At 38.8% G+C, this 16,442-nt stretch overlaps 1 long non-coding RNA gene across 1 annotated transcript; it reads left to right on the top strand.

Annotated features, from left to right (window-relative positions):
- The first annotated feature begins 506 nt into the window (after nucleotides 1-506).
- On the top strand, nucleotides 507-2,716 carry LOC147567202 (uncharacterized). Its single transcript, XR_015237587.1, has 3 exons — nucleotides 507-606; nucleotides 2,280-2,335; nucleotides 2,625-2,716. It is a non-coding gene; the product is annotated as an uncharacterized LOC147567202 (long non-coding RNA).
- Nucleotides 2,717-16,442: the final 13,726 nt, after the last annotated feature.

Genomic DNA, 16,442 nt, shown 5'->3' with positions numbered 1-16,442 from the left:
TTAACGTTAAGCTTTGAAAAAACTGTCTTTTAATGAAAGTGAGTCATTAAGTCAAGAACTTTGTTATTGTAGCACTCCCCACTACAAAATGACGTGTTATTTGAGACGGACCATTTCCGACGGATAATGGAGAGTGGTCGGTAATAGACCTAATTTTCCGACGGCGGAGTTAAATTTCGTCGGAAGTATAGATAGTTCCGACGAACAGAGCTGCCTCCGTCGAAAATGGTTATTATTTGTGACGATTTATTAACGACAAACCGACGTTAATGCGGAAGCTGCTAATTGAAAATTATATTTTTTTTTCGGCGGCACCCATGTCCTCGAAAAAAGCCCTTATTATGATGGTGGAAATGTTTTCTCCGTCGGAATAGGACATGATTTATGGCGCTAAAATATTCTGCGAAAATATTTTTCGGGAAAACTATTTTCGTCGATTGTGGTCGTCGAAAATAGTTGCCCTAAAACCGCTCCCACAGAAAAACGATTCGAACTCCACAGCTCCCTCGCCATCTCTCTCAGTTCTCCATCTCTCTCAGTTCTCCATCTCTCTCGGTTCTCCATCTCTCTCAGTTCTCCATCTCTCTAGATCTTCATCTCTCTCAGGTAAACGATTACTGTATCTTTCTCATACTTGTTCTATTAGGTTTTTAGGGCTCTAGAAATTTGTGTTTATATTTTTAGGGTTTTGGTTTCTTGTTAATTTGTGTTTGAGTTCGAGCTTAAACTTGCTAATTTCTCACCGAGATTGAAGAAGAAATCAAGTGAAACTCACAGGTGAGCTCAATCTTCTTCTTCAACTTCTATGCTCCCATTAGGTTTAATCGGTTCCCCTTCTTTCACTTCAATTAGTTTTGTTTTGACTTAATTCTTGAGTGTTTCAACACGACTTTGTAGTTTTGTTTTGACTTAATCCTTGAGTGTTTTGTATTGTAAGCTACAATCAAGAACCTGGGTATGTTCTATTTTGTGGGGGTGTTTCTTCAATGTAATGAAAAAAACTTGACTTGGTTTGGTTAATGTTGCTTGGTTTTGCTGAATAGATTGAACCCCCATAAAGATTGTTTATGTTTGAAATATTGGGGAAGAAATTAATGAAATTAGAGTTTATGGAATGTGATTCCTCTTCTGTATGAGATATCCATTTGTATTATTGGTCAAGTTAAGCACATTCCTTGTTTAGTTTGCCCTTATATATAGGTTATTTATATTGGGTTATAGACATCCAAAATCTTGGAGGTTGTGGAATCGATAGTCGGGGTATGATTTACCTTCATTCCTATTCAAGTTAATATAGATACGAATGAAGTAAAAAAGTACTTGTCGTGGCGTTTAGTGTTTAGTTATTGTGCCCTAGAGTGCTTGAAACTTCTCGTGGCCTACAGGGTTAGGTGTCATGGCCTTTAGGATAACTTGACCATGACTTCAAGCTTAGTTATGAATGTATATATAGATTTCATGAAAGTTTTTATGGTTATTCAGTTTGATATAATCATCTTTACAAAAAAAAAACAGTAGAGTCTACATCTTGTAATTCCTTGACTGTTTTCGCATTATGAGCTGATTTGATTTCTTCATTTGCATCTTGTAATTTCTTATACAGTTTTTCCACAACTCTCATATCATTTTCTACATCTTCGAAAAATCTATCGAGATTTACTGTTTCTTTTCCTGCTTCTACGTCATCGAGTTCGACTTGTCGTAAATCCGTGTACTTCCTGAATGAACTTGAGAATAAATCATTCATTTTAGCTAATTAGGAAGAATGAATGATCTTTCCTTTTTCTCCTTTTCTTTTTTCTTCTCCTCCAGTTGTGTTTTTCTGATTGAGCCGGAGGAGGAAGAAGATGAAAAGGTGATAAAGCCAAAGATATCATCAAGAAAAGTACATTGTAGTAGAAAATGGAAAATCTCATAATGTTGTCTTTATGTAGAACTAATTATAGAAGCCCGTGTTAATTAAAAACATTAGCACCAATCAAACTACTAAACAAACCTAAGAATGGCCTCCAAACTTCTTGAGTTTGTGGATCTACATTTCATATTCGATAAAGTCCAGCACCGAATAGGTATTTCCCAATTAGATCCGATAAGATCTCAAAGACACTGTAGGTGATATCGGGCAGGTACATAATGTGTATCCTATGCTCAATTCTAATAGGTACTTTATTACATCACTACTCAAAAGACCCTCTTTTTTTGTCATCTGCTTCATGATCTTGCGTTCATATAAATCATGCTATTATTGGTCTCAAATTGTCATTTTTTCTACTATTCAGAAAGGAGGTAGGCAGAAGCAGCTCGGATCAGGAAGAAGTATCCCGATCTAATTTCAGTAAGTTCTTCTACTTATTCAACCTCCGGCTTTTTGCTGCTATTAGTCTTTTAGTTTGATCATTTATGTTGTTATCTTTCTATCTTCTATTCTCTTGGATCTTAACAATACCAACTGCATAAGCTGATCCACTTCCAAAAGCAAAACCAGCATTAGCAAATATAGATATAAGGACATGTTCTTTCATATTAAATGGTCCTGGATTAAGAGAAATTTCCAAAAAAGAATTTTAGCCATGAAATTTCCAATGGGAAGGATTTTAGCCATGAAATTTCTAATGAATAGATAGATGATGACGAACATATTTCTTAAACTTCAAAGTATATGCACCTATGGGCAGTCTCTGGGTTTAGGACAACTTTGTGAAGTGAATAGATAGATGATGATGAACATTCCAAATCCACATAGCCAAGCTTTTTGAAGTGAAGCGTTCTGCTCTCACTTTACTAGGAGAGACACTTCAACAATTTTTTTCTTTTCTTAATCCTTTAAATTGTATGTTAAATGGAACTGCATATACCTAAAGATTAGTTTTTTCTTTTCTTAATCCTTTAAGGTGTACTATTTATAATTTGTTGGTTTCTATGTTTTATTTGAACGTGTGATTTTAGAATGTTTATGTTATATCTATCATCTTAAAGATATTCAACCCTCTTTAATTTGATTTTAGTTTTCATTCTTTGAATCTTTGAAGTCTTTTGCGTAGAACATGGACAAGTCTTGAATGAGTGCTAATAGGATTACAAAAGAGTACGAAGATGGTGTAAATACATTCTTAGATTTTGCATTTGCTCACGGGTTTGTCACCGAAGAAAATAAGATAAAATGTCCATGTGCCAAATGCTTAAATACTAAGTATTATGATAGAGACACAATTGAAGGACATTTGGTATGGGATGGGATGATGAGAAGTTATGTAACTTGGTATTTTTATGGGGAACCTAGACCGACAAGTACTCATATGAATGCACCAATGGAAGCTACAAATGAACAAGCCTCCTTCGACGAGGTAGAAAATGACGAAGATTTAGAGGGTATGGTGCGAGACATATGTGGAGTTCATGGCGTCGGAGTAGATATAGATGGTTTAACTGAAGGAGTATAAAATGATGGTTCTTTTGAGTCGAATAAGTTCTATAGATTGTTAGAACAATCGAAGAAAGAGTTATATCCTGGTTGTGATAAGATGACTATGTTATCTTTTTTATCAAACTATGGAATTATAAGTGCATTGGTGGATGGAGCGATAACTCTTTCAAATTACTACTTCAATTACTGAGAGATGCTTTACCAGATGGGTGTACCTTACCAGAAAACTTTACCCAATGCAAGAAGTTGCTTTCAGATTTGGGATTGAACTATGTAAAGATCGATGCATGCCCAAACGACTGTATGTTGTATTACAAAGAAACATCTCAGCTTCTAAATTGTACTCGTTGTAGCATGGCTCGCTACAAGAATCTCACATTGAGGAGGTTTTCCACGTTAAAATCGTTGTCTTATTTACTTTCAGTTCTTTGTTTATTGCTCCCACATATTCTTCTGTATTATCCTCGTAACTAACACAAAGGGTAAAACTCTTGTTTCTGCTGCACCTAAGTGCTCGTTTTTCCCAACAAGTGGTATCAGAGCTCCAGGTTAGAGAGTTCTTTTGATTGTGATAACTTTGGTTATTGGTTTGTTTGTGTTAGTATGGAAATTATGGGTAGAATGATAAGTTTGAATGGTGTTAATTATCATCTATGGAAGGGTAAGATGGAAGACTTACGCTTTGTGAAGAAATTTCACGCTCCGGTGTTTTATGAGAAGAAACCCGATGGGAAGACTGATGATCAGTGGACATTGCTAAATCGTCAAGTTTGTGGTTTGATGAGACAATGGGTGGATGATAATGTGTTACATCATATTGAGAATGAGACTAATGCTCGTTCGTTGTGGTTGAAGCTAGAGCAGTTGTTTGCTCGGAAGAAAGGAAACAATAAGATGTAAATGATGAAAAAATTGCTCGAGTTAAGATATCGAGAGGGAACTCCCATAACTGATCACTTGAATGTGTTCCAGGGGTTACTCAATAAACTATCTGATATGGGTATAAACTTTGATGAGGAGATTCACGATTTATGGCTTCTTGGTACGTTACCAGATTCTTGGGAGGTGTTCAGGATGTCTCTTTGTAACTCTACTTCCGAAGGAGTTATCTCAATGGACTTAGTGAAGAACAGTGTCTTGAATGAAGAAATTAGGAGGCAGTCAAATCCTATTTCTACGAGTTCAGACGTGCTGGTTACTGAGTCGCGGGAGAGAAGTTCACATAGAGAGTCGAAGAAGAACATAAGCAGGAGCAAATCTAACAAATTTGCGAATGTGGAGTGCCATTACTGTCATAAGAGAGGGCACTTAAAGAAGAATTGCTGGTTGTTGCAGAAAGAGAGCAAGCAAGGAAAGAAGTAAGGAGATAGTGAAGAGAGAGTAACCGTTACTGAAGATGAGTTTCTTATACTCTGTGAGGGTGATGCTATTAATGTTGCATGCCATAAATCCAGTTGGGTTATTGATAGTGGAGCGACTACTTATGCTACATCACAGCGGGATTTGTTCTATTCCTATACTTCGGGTAGTTATGGTTCGATGAAGATGGGTAATGATGGTTTGGCTTAGGTTGTTGGCATTGGTGATATTTGCTTGGAGACTAGTATTGGTACTAGGTTGTTGCTTAAAGGAGTTAAGCATGTCCCAGACATTCGATTGAATTTGATTTCTACAGGGAGACTTGATGATGAGGGTTTCTATAGCTTATTCGGACGGGGTAAGTGGAAATTTTCACGGGGTTCTATGGTGGTGGCTCGAGGTGATAAATTTTCATCGTTCTATTGGATGAAAGCTAAGGTCTCCATGGATGTTGTTAATGCAGTAGAGAATGATGATGCCATGGAGTTATGGCATAAGAGACTCGGTCACATCAGTGAGAAGGGATTGTCTGTGTTATCCAAGAGGGATGCCATTACAGGTATTTCTGGTTTGCAATTATAAAAATGTGAACATTGTATTGCAGGGAAACAATACAGAGTCTCGTTCAAGTCTTCTGGATCTTCTAGAAAACCTGGGATACTTGATCTGGTACATTCAGATGTATGTGGTCCAATAAAGACAAAATCTCTTGGTGGTTCATCATATTTTTTCACGTTCTTTGATGGTCACTCTAGAAAGCTGTCGGTTTATCTTATGAAGTCCAAAGATCAGGGTTTGGGTTATTTCAAGCAGTTTGTGGCATCGGGTGAGAGGCAGACATGTAAGAAACTGAATTTCATTCGCAGTGATAATGGTAGAGAGTATCCTGGACCATTTGATGCTTACTATAGGGAACACGGTATTCAGCATCAGAAGACGCCACCCAAGACTCCACAGCTGAATGGGTTGGCTGAGAGGATGAACAGAACGATTGTCGAGAGAGTTAGGTGTTTGATTTCACAGTCAGGCTTGGCGCAGACTTTCTGGGGAGAAGCTTTGAGCTCGGTTTTTCATGTGTTGAACGTGTCACCCAGTGCTCCGTTGGAGGGTGATAGTCCAGAAAGAGTATGGACCGGTAAGGATATTTCTTATGGTCATCTGAAGGTCTTTGGGTGTAAGGTGTCTGTCCACATTCCCAAAGATGAAAGGTCGAAGTTGGAGATGAAATTGCGATAGTGTGTGTTCATCGGTTATGGTCAGGATGATTTTGGGTATAGGTTCTATGACCCAGTGGAGAAGAAGCTCATCAGGAGCAGAGATGTTATGTTCATGGAAGATCAAACGATTAAAGACATTGACAAGTCCGGAAATCCAGCTCAGGGTTATGAAGGTTTGATTGATTTGGAGGTTGCTCCTTCTACATCTGTCGATGGTCATGTCGAGGCTGAGGTTCAAGTTGATACACCTGGTGTTGATGCTCCCGCACAAGAAGATGGTACTGGTGGTCATGGTGACGATCATGATGGAACACCAACTATCGAGAACCTCCCTACTGTTAGGAGATCTGAGAGAGGTTTAAGACGTTCGACAAGGTATGATCCTAGTGAGTATGTGTTACTTACTGATGGGGGAGAACCTGAAAGCTTTAGCGAAGCTTTGGAAGGTGAACATAAACATGAATAGTGGAAGGCCATGAGAGAAGAGATGGATTCTCTGGAGGAGAACCATACTTTTGAGCTGGAGGAATTACCTAAGAGTAAGAAGGCATTGCTTAACAGGTGGGTATATAAAGTTAACCATGAGGAGACCATGTTGCCTCCTCGATACAAGGCTAGGTTGGTTGTGAAAGGATTCAGCTAAAGGAAGGGAATTGATTTCGATAAAATATTCTCTCCTGTTGTGAAGATGTCATCCATTCGGGTTGCAATTGGAATGGCAGCGAGCCTTGATCTAGAGGTGGAGCAAATGGATGTAAAGACTGCTTTTCTCCATGGGGATTTGGAGGAAGATATTTACATGATGCAATCGGAAGCCTTTGTGAAGAAGGGCAAAGAGGACTACATTTGCCGCTTGAAGAAAAACCTTTATGGATTGAAACAGGCACCGAGATAAGGGTATAAGAAGTTTGAGTCAGTTATAGGGGAGCATGGTTATAACAAGACTACTTCAGATCATTGTGTGTTTGTTCAGAGGTTTAGTGAAGGTGATTTTATCAACTTACTGTTGTACGTAGATGATATGTTGATTGTGGGGAGGAATTTGAGGAGAATTCTGGAGTTGAAGAAGCAGCTCAGCAAATTTTTCGCCATGAAAGATTTGGGCCTAGCGAAGCAGATGCTGGGTATAAGAATTGTTCGAGATAGAGAGAACAAGTTGATTCACTTATCTCAAAAGAAGTACATCGAGAAGATACTTCAAAGGTTTGCATGGACAAATCTAAAGTTGTCAGCACTCCTCTTGCTGGACACTTAAGGTTGAGTAGTCAACATAGTCCGAGTACAGATTCAGAGCTGGAAGCTATGGAGAGGTTTCCGTATGCTTCTGCAGTTAGTAGTTTGATGTATGCTATGGTGTGTACCAGACCTGACATAGCTCATGCGGTTGGTGCTGTTAGTAGGTTTTTTTCTAATCCGGGAAAGGAACATTGGGCTGCAGTGAAGTGGATTTTGAGATATCTTTGAGGGACTTCTGGTTTGAAGCTTACTTTCGGAGGTGATGGGCCACTACTGGTCAGTTACACTAAAGCTAATATGGCTGGGGATGTTGATTCCAGGAAGTCTACTTCTGGTTACTTGGTAACATTTGCAGGGGGAGCTTTAGCATGGCAGTCAAGGCTGCAAAAGTGCGTTGCACTTTCTACCACTGAAGCTGAGTTTATAGCCGCAACTGAAGCTTGTAAGGAGTTGTGATAGATGAAGAATTATCTTGAGGAGATCGGATTCAATCAAGATAAGTATGTATTGCTTTGTGACAGTCGAAGTGTTATACATCTCGGCAAGAATTCGACGTTTCATTCACGTTCGAAGCACATCCATGTGAGGTATCATTGGATACGTGATGTGGTTGCTTTCAAGGAGTTAGAGCTGGTTAAAGTTCATACAGACGATAACGGAGCTGATATGATGACGAAGGCTCTGCCGAAGGGGAAGTTGGACGTCTGCCGAGGGATAGCGAGGCTAGTTGTTCAGGTTCACCAAGGGACAACTGGGTTGGCTGATTACAGGACTGTCGAGGATAGCAAGGCTGGATGTTTCCAGGGCTGTCAAGAAGAAGCAAGGTTGGTTGTTGATGGGTCATGAAAATGTCTCATCTAAGTCGTTTAATTTAGACAAGTTAGTCGGTTTCGAGTCTTTATTATAATAAAATGGTTGGTTTTCTTGATTAGGTGTCTTTTGCAGAGTTAGGTGTGAAAAACGGTTAAAAACGAGGAAAAGATGCATGAAGGGTATTTTGGTCATTCGGAGTCAAGGACATTCTGGTAATTTGGCCAAGGTTAGTGCGTGGTTGAAAAGTAGAGGTCGAGACGAGCCCGTAGGAGAAAACGGAAGTCAAATCGGAGTTCGGATGAGCGAACTAGGCAAAGTCAAAGATGGAGTCAAATCAGGTTGACTAGCGGGACGATGTCGGGCATAGTTTCGGGCTCGCGGTATACTTTTGGCACGTGGCGCGATGTGGAGGTCGTCACATCGGGGTTCCGTGTTTATGCTGAATATCGAAAAGGAACCAACGTTTTAATATGGTTCGTTGGCTTCCGCGTTTCTTTGATCTAACGGATGAAGTTGATGCCGCACCAATAGCCGACACGTGTCGAAGGACGAAGGCCGGTGCATCCAAATCCCGTGTTTCCGCTGAGCAGCGAAGTAGGACCCTAAGAGCATGATCCAATGTAGCGCGTCGCATCTTAATTTGGTAGCCCCGATCTCACCTTTTAATCTCAGCCGCTCCCTTCCGCGTTTTCGAGATCTAACGGCTGCTGAGCGTCTGACCCATTTTCTTATATTTCCATGCACCCGAAACAACTTAAAATCATGCTTCCGGGACACGTGGCCTTGTATCATCTCTCCATCTCCGTGTTTCCTTCATCTAACGGTCCAAGCTTGATGCCGCACCTCAACTGATCGACCGAAAAGCACCATAACATCCGAATTTCCAACATAAAACCCTAGCCACCTGGTTTTGTCCTTTTAACCCATTAAATTCCAAAAGTAACCCTTCCTTTTAATTCTTTTTACCATTTAACCCAACCAAAATCCTAACCCATCTATAAATAGCACATTTCTCCTCCATTAAAACCTAGACTTGCAAACCCTCTCATATATCCCTCTTCTTACCTAAAACCTCTTCTTACTCAATCCCTCTTCTATTAAATCCATCTTTTCCATTCTTTTTCCATCTTCTTCCCTACCACTATTCTTTCTTCCATTAATAGTCTTCTCCTTCTTCCTTCCACATTCTTCTATCATCTTTATCCCATTTCATCTCTTCTTTCTAACTTCTTTCTACATCTAATTTCTTCCTTTTCCTTCTTTTTTCTTAGTTGGGTGGCAATAAAATATCTATTACTTGGATTTCTTGGAGTAAAATTCTTGAGCATAAATGGAGTAAATCTTGGATAAAATGGAGATACATGGGAATATGGAGTTTGAACATTCTTGGTGATTTCTTTCCATTAATTTCTTAGTAACTTCATTTATTTTACAATGTCAATGAATGTTATTCTAGATTCCATGTATAGTTAACTTAGCAATCTAAGGTTGTGAATGAAACCCATTTTGGATCTTTATAATACTTGTTCTTGATTAATTAAATCCTTAGATGTGCTTTAATGTCTATTGATTGTTTATCTATATGGATTGGATTTTCTTTTCACTACTCATGCCTCATAATTAGATATTTCATACTTTCGTTAAGTTGTTAGATGGAGTATGCTTTTTAGATGATGAATAATAGTTAAGCAATCCGGATCTCTCTACGGTAGACAATTAGAATTAATAATTATAAAATTGTTTTATCTAGAATATCATCCGGAATCTAAATAGTTCATTATATTGGATTCCGAGTAAATACAAAAGAGATTTAAGTAATTAAGTGCTTGTTTTATAAAGTGAAATTATGTGGTGGATTTTATAACCTTAGATATCTTCTCCCTCTCTTAGATAGTTTAGTTAGTTTCATTTGTTTTCTTATTTCTTATATATCAATCATCAATTTTATGAGGGGTGTGTGTGTGTGTTTTTAGTCTAAGTTAGATATTGACATCTTGATTATTGGGTTAAACCCGCATTCAATATCCGAAGTTACCTACCTATTCCTTGGGACGATTTCCCGATCTTATTATAAATACTATAACTTGACCCCGTATACTTGCGGGAATAGACCTATTTTTATGCCTATCAAGTTTTTGGCGCCGCTGCCGGGGATGACACTAGTAGTACTAAGTTAAATGTCGACGAATCAACTGAGAGGACCCAAGAGCTTGAACAAACTGATAACCTTGTTGTCTCGTTTCCTCACCATGTATCGTCTCATCATGATAGGACTATATTAGACTTTGAGATTCAGGATGATGACTCTATGAACAAGTTTGGGGATGACACTATTTTGAACTTTCCGATTTTCGACACTTGTAAGGAGTCAGTCTTAGATGCCGTACATGATGCTATAATTGATTATGAAGCTTTAGATGCCTTTGAGGACATCGATGACATAGTACCTAGAGACATGTTGGATAGTTTGTCGGACCATTTACCTAAGGAAACCATGGATCTTGACTTGGTCCCTGAGCCTATTGCCTTACCCTTAGAGTCCAGTTCAACCTTTCACGTGATCTCAGACTCGGTCGTTGATCCCTTTTGGGACATTTCAGACGTCTTCCCGACGTCTATGGACGCAGTGGATGTTCTATCCACTAAGCTTCCAGATGACTTTTTGCCTTCGACTGACCTCTTAGCCCTTCACTTGTATGTCGATCCTTTTGACGACTTCTTAGTCGTCGCCCCTAGCATTTATGCTTACTTAGTGGACCGTGCATCCACTAAGTTTGGGGATGGCTTATTTTCTTCAATCGTCTTACTTGCACTTTATAGTTTATTCATAGTTGTGAGACGATTACCATTTGTATATAGCTTTTTTTGGGTTGACCCCCAAATCTTTCGTCTTTTGCTTTATGATCGTTAGACCGATTGAGATGGGTCTTGATGTTTGTGGGTATCATCTCTGGAAACCCTCCACGAGACATAACTCGTGTTCTTGTGTGAAATCAAGAGAATTAAAGGCTAATTGCATAGCTCAATGCAATCGTGTATACCCACGTTAGTGGTAGATTTGTATGTGGTCATGTCTTTTATGTGATTCATTCTTATGATATTTGTTGATATTTTAGGAGCAATTCTTATATGTTTTACTTCTAAGGCGTGGTTTGTTCCAAGTTTGGGGATGGCGCGAGCTTGACATCAACTTGGAACCTCTTTATACATGAGCCTTGGTAGTATCATCTTTTATCTCCTTCGGTTATGGTAATATCTCTCCACTCTTCTCTTTAGATTGATGTGCCTCTTTATCTTTTGGTGAGTGTATGCTTAGAACATTGAGGACAATGTTAGTTTTAAGTTTGGGGATGCGGGATGTGACCATAACCAATGCATGACCATGGGTTTGAAAGACAAAAGGGTTCAAATTAGCCAAAATTTGAAAATTTTGAGTAGATTTGCATGTGATTCTAGTGATAGTTTTAAGAATTTTGATGCATATGTGTCGAGTTGATGAGTTTTGTGATTGCTAATGGCCTTTGCATGAAAGTCGAGTCTTTTAGTATTTGTGTTGTGCCATGTGAGTTACATCTTAGTGAAGAAGAAATATTTCTAAGAGACCTAAAGTAGTCATTAGTGGAGACTTAACCCATGTGAGAGCTCAAAGCCTAAATTGCCATTCGAGTGTACTCTTCCGCGCTAACTCCGAGTAGAATGAAGAGCTACTCAACCTCGTAACTTATAAAAGAGCTCATTTGATCTCGTGTGCTCAATTTCCTTAGCCACTAGGAGTGACATTAGGATAGCAAATTAACCTTGCCCTTGTAGTCCATGAAACCCAATGAGAATGCCAACTAGAGGATAGCGGATACTCCATCACCATCCATCATCTTATATCCCGAGAATGAAGACATGAGATAAAAAAATGAAGAATGTCAAAAGCAAGTATTGAAATGAAAAATTGATTGCAAGAATAGAGTTGTGTGTGTTGTATTTTGTTTTGGTTGATTGTATTTGTGTTATGAAAAAAGAAAAAAAGAAAAAGAAAAGAAAAAAAAAAGAGAATGAAAAAAAAAATGAAAAAAGAAGTGATATGAAAAAAAGAAAGAAAAAAAAAAAAGTGAAATAAAGTGATTTTTGTGTATGTTTGAGCATGTATTAGCTCTTTTGTGTGAGTGATGTGATTGTATATATGTGTTGGTGTTTTCGTCCATGAATAAGTATTCGAAGCAAGAAACGAATGTCGAAGTGCTTAAGAGGTTCTATCATGAAGAGTTCGACGTTCTCGGGAATCTACCATCATCATCCATCTCTAGTATCCGCTAACCTTTAGAAGGCATTTTTAGAGGGTAGAATGGGTGAGAAGGGTGAGTGAGCTTCCCCACTCTATTAGTGGCTAATTCCTTTTCGAAGATCATTTGTTCCAAAATGTTGTCCTCACCCCTTTTTATGTGTTGAGTCCTAGTTAAGTGATCACACTCACACATACGAGCGAACCATTAAGTGATTTCATTTTTGGAGTGTATGTCCGTGAGGCCGAAGTCGAGGCGAAATGTACTAACTTGGGAATCAAGGTTTTGTGACTTCGGAACATAGATTTGCTCATTATGGTATGACACTTGCATTTTAGGGTAAGACCATTAGTGAAGAGATCTTTAGCTTTCACATGAACTTGTTTACTTGATTCATTATGTTTTGACATGCTTAAACCCTTCACTATATGAACATGCTTATCTATGATTTGGATTTTGGACCCTTGTGTATTTGAAACCATGATGTTTGTGGGTGTCATCTATGGAAACCCTCACGAGACCACACTCGTCCACTAGGGCAACCTAGGGGTTTAACGGCTTGTTGCATATGCTAAATGCAACCGGGATTCCTCCGAAAGTGAGTTAGGTCTTTTCTTTTGTTTTGTTTTGCTCGAGGACTAGCAAAATCTAAGTTTGGGGATGTTTGATGGGTCATGAAAATGTCTCATCTAAGTCGTTTAATTTAGACAAGTTAGTCGGTTTCGAGTCTTTATTATAATAAAATGGTTGGTTTTCTTGATTAGGTGTCTTTTGCAGAGTTAGGCGTGAAAAACGGTTAAAAACGAGGAAAAGATGCATGAAGGGTATTTTGGTCATTTGGAGTCAAGGACATTCTGGTAATTTGGCCAAGGTTAGTGCGTGGTTGAAAAGTAGAGGTCGAGACGAGCCCGTAGGAGAAAACGAAAGTCAAATCGGAGTTCGGATGAGCGAACTAGGCAAAGTCAAAGATGGAGTCAAATCAGGTTGACTAGCGGGACGATGTCGGGCATAGTTTCGGGCTCGCGGTATACTTTTGGCACGTGGCGCGATGTGGAGGTCGTCACATCGGGGTTCCGTGTTTATGCTGAATATCGAAAAGGAACCAACGTTTTAATCTGGTTCGTTGGCTTCCGCGTTTCTTTGATCTAACGGATGAAGTTGATGCCGCACCAATAGCCGACACGTGTCGAAGGACGGAGGCCGGTGCATCCAAATCCCATGTTTCCGCTGAGCAGCGAAGTAGGACCCAAAGAGCATGATCCAATGTAGCGCGTCGCATCTTAATTTGGTAGCCCTGATCTCACCTTTTAATCTCAGCCGCTCCCTTCCGCGTTTTCGAGATCTAACGGCTGCTGAGCGTCTGACCCATTTTCTTATATTTCCATGCACCCGAAACAACTTAAAATCATGCTTCCGGGACACGTGGCCTTGTATCATCTCTCCATCTCCGTGTTTCCTTCATCTAACGGTCCAAGCTTGATGCCGCACCTCAACTGATCGACCGAGAAGCACCATAACATCCGAATTTCCAACATAAAACCCTAGCCACCTGGTTTTGTCCTTTTAACCCATTAAATTCCAAAAGTAACCCTTCCTTTTAATTCTTTTTACCATTTAACCCAACCAAAACCCTAACCCATCTATAAATAGCACCTTTCTCCTCCATTAAAACCTAGACTTGCAAACCCTCTCATATATCCCTCTTCTTACCTAAAACCTCTTCTTACTCAATCCCTCTTCTATTAAATCCATCTTTTCCATTCTTTTTCCATCTTCTTCCTTACCACTATTCTTTCTTCCATTAATAGTCTTCTCCTTCTTCCTTCCACATTCTTCTATCATCTTTATCCCATTTCATCTCTTCTTTCTAACTTCTTTCTACATCTAATTTCTTCCTTTTCCTTCTGTTTTCTTAGTTGGGTGGCAATAAAATAGCTATTACTTGGATTTCTTGGAGTAAAATTCTTGAGCATAAATGGAGCAAATCTTGGATAAAATGGAGATACATGGGAATATGGAGTTTGAACATTCTTGGTGATTTCTTTCCATTAATCTTTTGTAATTCCATTTACTTTATAAATTCAATGAATATTACTTTAGTTTCCATGAGTAGCTAAATTTGTATCTAGGGTGTAGAGGAAACCCATATTTGGGCTTATTTTGAGATATGTTATAAATCAATGAATCCTTATATTGAGCTTCAATGCCTATTGATTGTCATTTCATGTTGATTCTATAACCTTATTATCATTCATGCATTATAATTAGATATTTCATGCTTTTATTGAATTATTAGATGAGATATGCCTTTTAGATAATGAATGATAGTGTAGGAATTTAGTTTTATATGATAGTCAATCAAACATTCTTGATTTTGAATTGTGTTATTAAAGAATATTATCTGAAACCTAATTAGTTCATTAAGCTAGGTTTTGAGTTATAAACAAATAGTGATTTGTTGATTGAATGCTTGTCTTAAGTAGTCCATTTATGTGGTGAAATCGAAATCCCTAGATCCTTTTTCTCATCTTGATTTCATTCTTATTAGTCTATTAGTATTGTTTTCTTTCTTTAAGTAGTTTCCAATTCAAATTAAAAATTTGAAAGGGGGTTTAATTCGAGATTTAGGTAAAATAGCTTGTCCTTTGGAACGATACTCGATCTTATTAGAAATACTATAACTTGACCCCTACACTTGGGGAATAAACCTATTTTTAGGCCTATCAGTTATTCAGGGCTGTCGAGGAAAAGCGGAGCTGGCTGTTTCCAGGGCTGTCAAGGGGACAACAGGGCTGGCTGTTTCTCCCACCTAGTCAGAGGGGGAGTTTGTTGGGTTTTCCTCCTAGTGGGGAAACCTAGTTGGATTTGGATTAGGAAACCAAACCCGGACCCAAGTCGAGCTTCTTTGGGTCGGTGACTTAGGTCGGTTACTTAGGTCGGTGATTAGGGTTAAGGGAAGTCTATAAATACTTCCTTAATCTTAATTAGAAGTAAGTTGCACAATTAGAAACGCACAAGAGAAGAAGGAGAGAGAAGAAGGTTGCCGAGAAGAGCAGGGTTGATCTATTTCAGCGTGCACAGTCTTCGTTGTTCGGAAAATCCTACGGTGAGTTCTTCTCCGATTAAGGCTGAAATTTTGCAGAGGTGTTCTTAACCTGTTCATCTAGTATTTGTACGGTGGGATCGTTGATTGGTAGCCGGAATTCTAGTGAATTTAGGGTCATTTTAGACTGAATATTTCTGGGTTGTTTTGTTCTTGCTTGTGAGGTTTTCTTCGTGTTTGAGATTGACTCTCTTGGGAAGGGTCTGAGTCTTGGGTGGATGTAGTCTGTAACTACTTTGCTTATTATAGTTGATTTGGTTGGACTACGAGTCCCGTGGTTTTTACTTCTCACATTGAGGAGGTTTTCCACGTTAAAACCGTTGTCTTATTTACTTTCAGTTCTTTGTTTATTGCTCTCACATATTCTTCTGTATTATCCTCGTAACTATCACAAAGGGAAAAACTCTTGTTTCCGCTGCGCCTAAGTGCCCGTTTTTCCCAACATGGATCAATCTAGTAGAATCACGGAAGAACTGCGTGATGTTCTTCATATTCGTTCATCTTCTTTGCCTTTAGTAGTCTGGTTTTGAGGGGGCCTTTAGACAATCATTTTCTTTTAGAAGGGGGTACTCTAGAACTTTTTAATTTTATTTTATAAAATCCAAAAAATAGTTGTTGAAGATGCCTCCTTTTCCCGTGTTGAAATACAACAAAATTGGGAAATGTTCAGGGCAAAACAGTTTTGCATAAGGCACACACAGTTTCTTTGGGCACTTAAACCACCCACTCCACAAAAACCCATTCCATCTTTAGATTTAAATGTAGAATACCATCTATCCTTCTGAAAAAATCATCCTTAACATAAAATCTCACCTTTTCCCCAAGTTCCGTTCATTTGCGTCTGTCTCGATCCTCTCTCTCTTCAAAAAACTCACTATCTCTAAAATACAAGAGAAAATAGAAAAGGTTAGGGCAGAAGTTGGGTCTGTGCCCGAGAAAACTAGGTAAAGAAGATGAAGTTTGTCAGCCTGACAACAAATTACAACAAATTGGAGAAAAACATTGTGTCCACAAAT

Source organism: Eschscholzia californica, unplaced genomic scaffold, assembly GCF_041429995.1.
Source record: "Eschscholzia californica isolate CP2 unplaced genomic scaffold, dmEscCali1.0.p SCAF_1, whole genome shotgun sequence".
In the NCBI taxonomy this organism is placed as follows: domain Eukaryota; kingdom Viridiplantae; phylum Streptophyta; class Magnoliopsida; order Ranunculales; family Papaveraceae; genus Eschscholzia; species Eschscholzia californica.
Note: the sequence above shows the minus strand (reverse complement) of the source record. Positions and strands in the feature narration are given on the sequence as shown.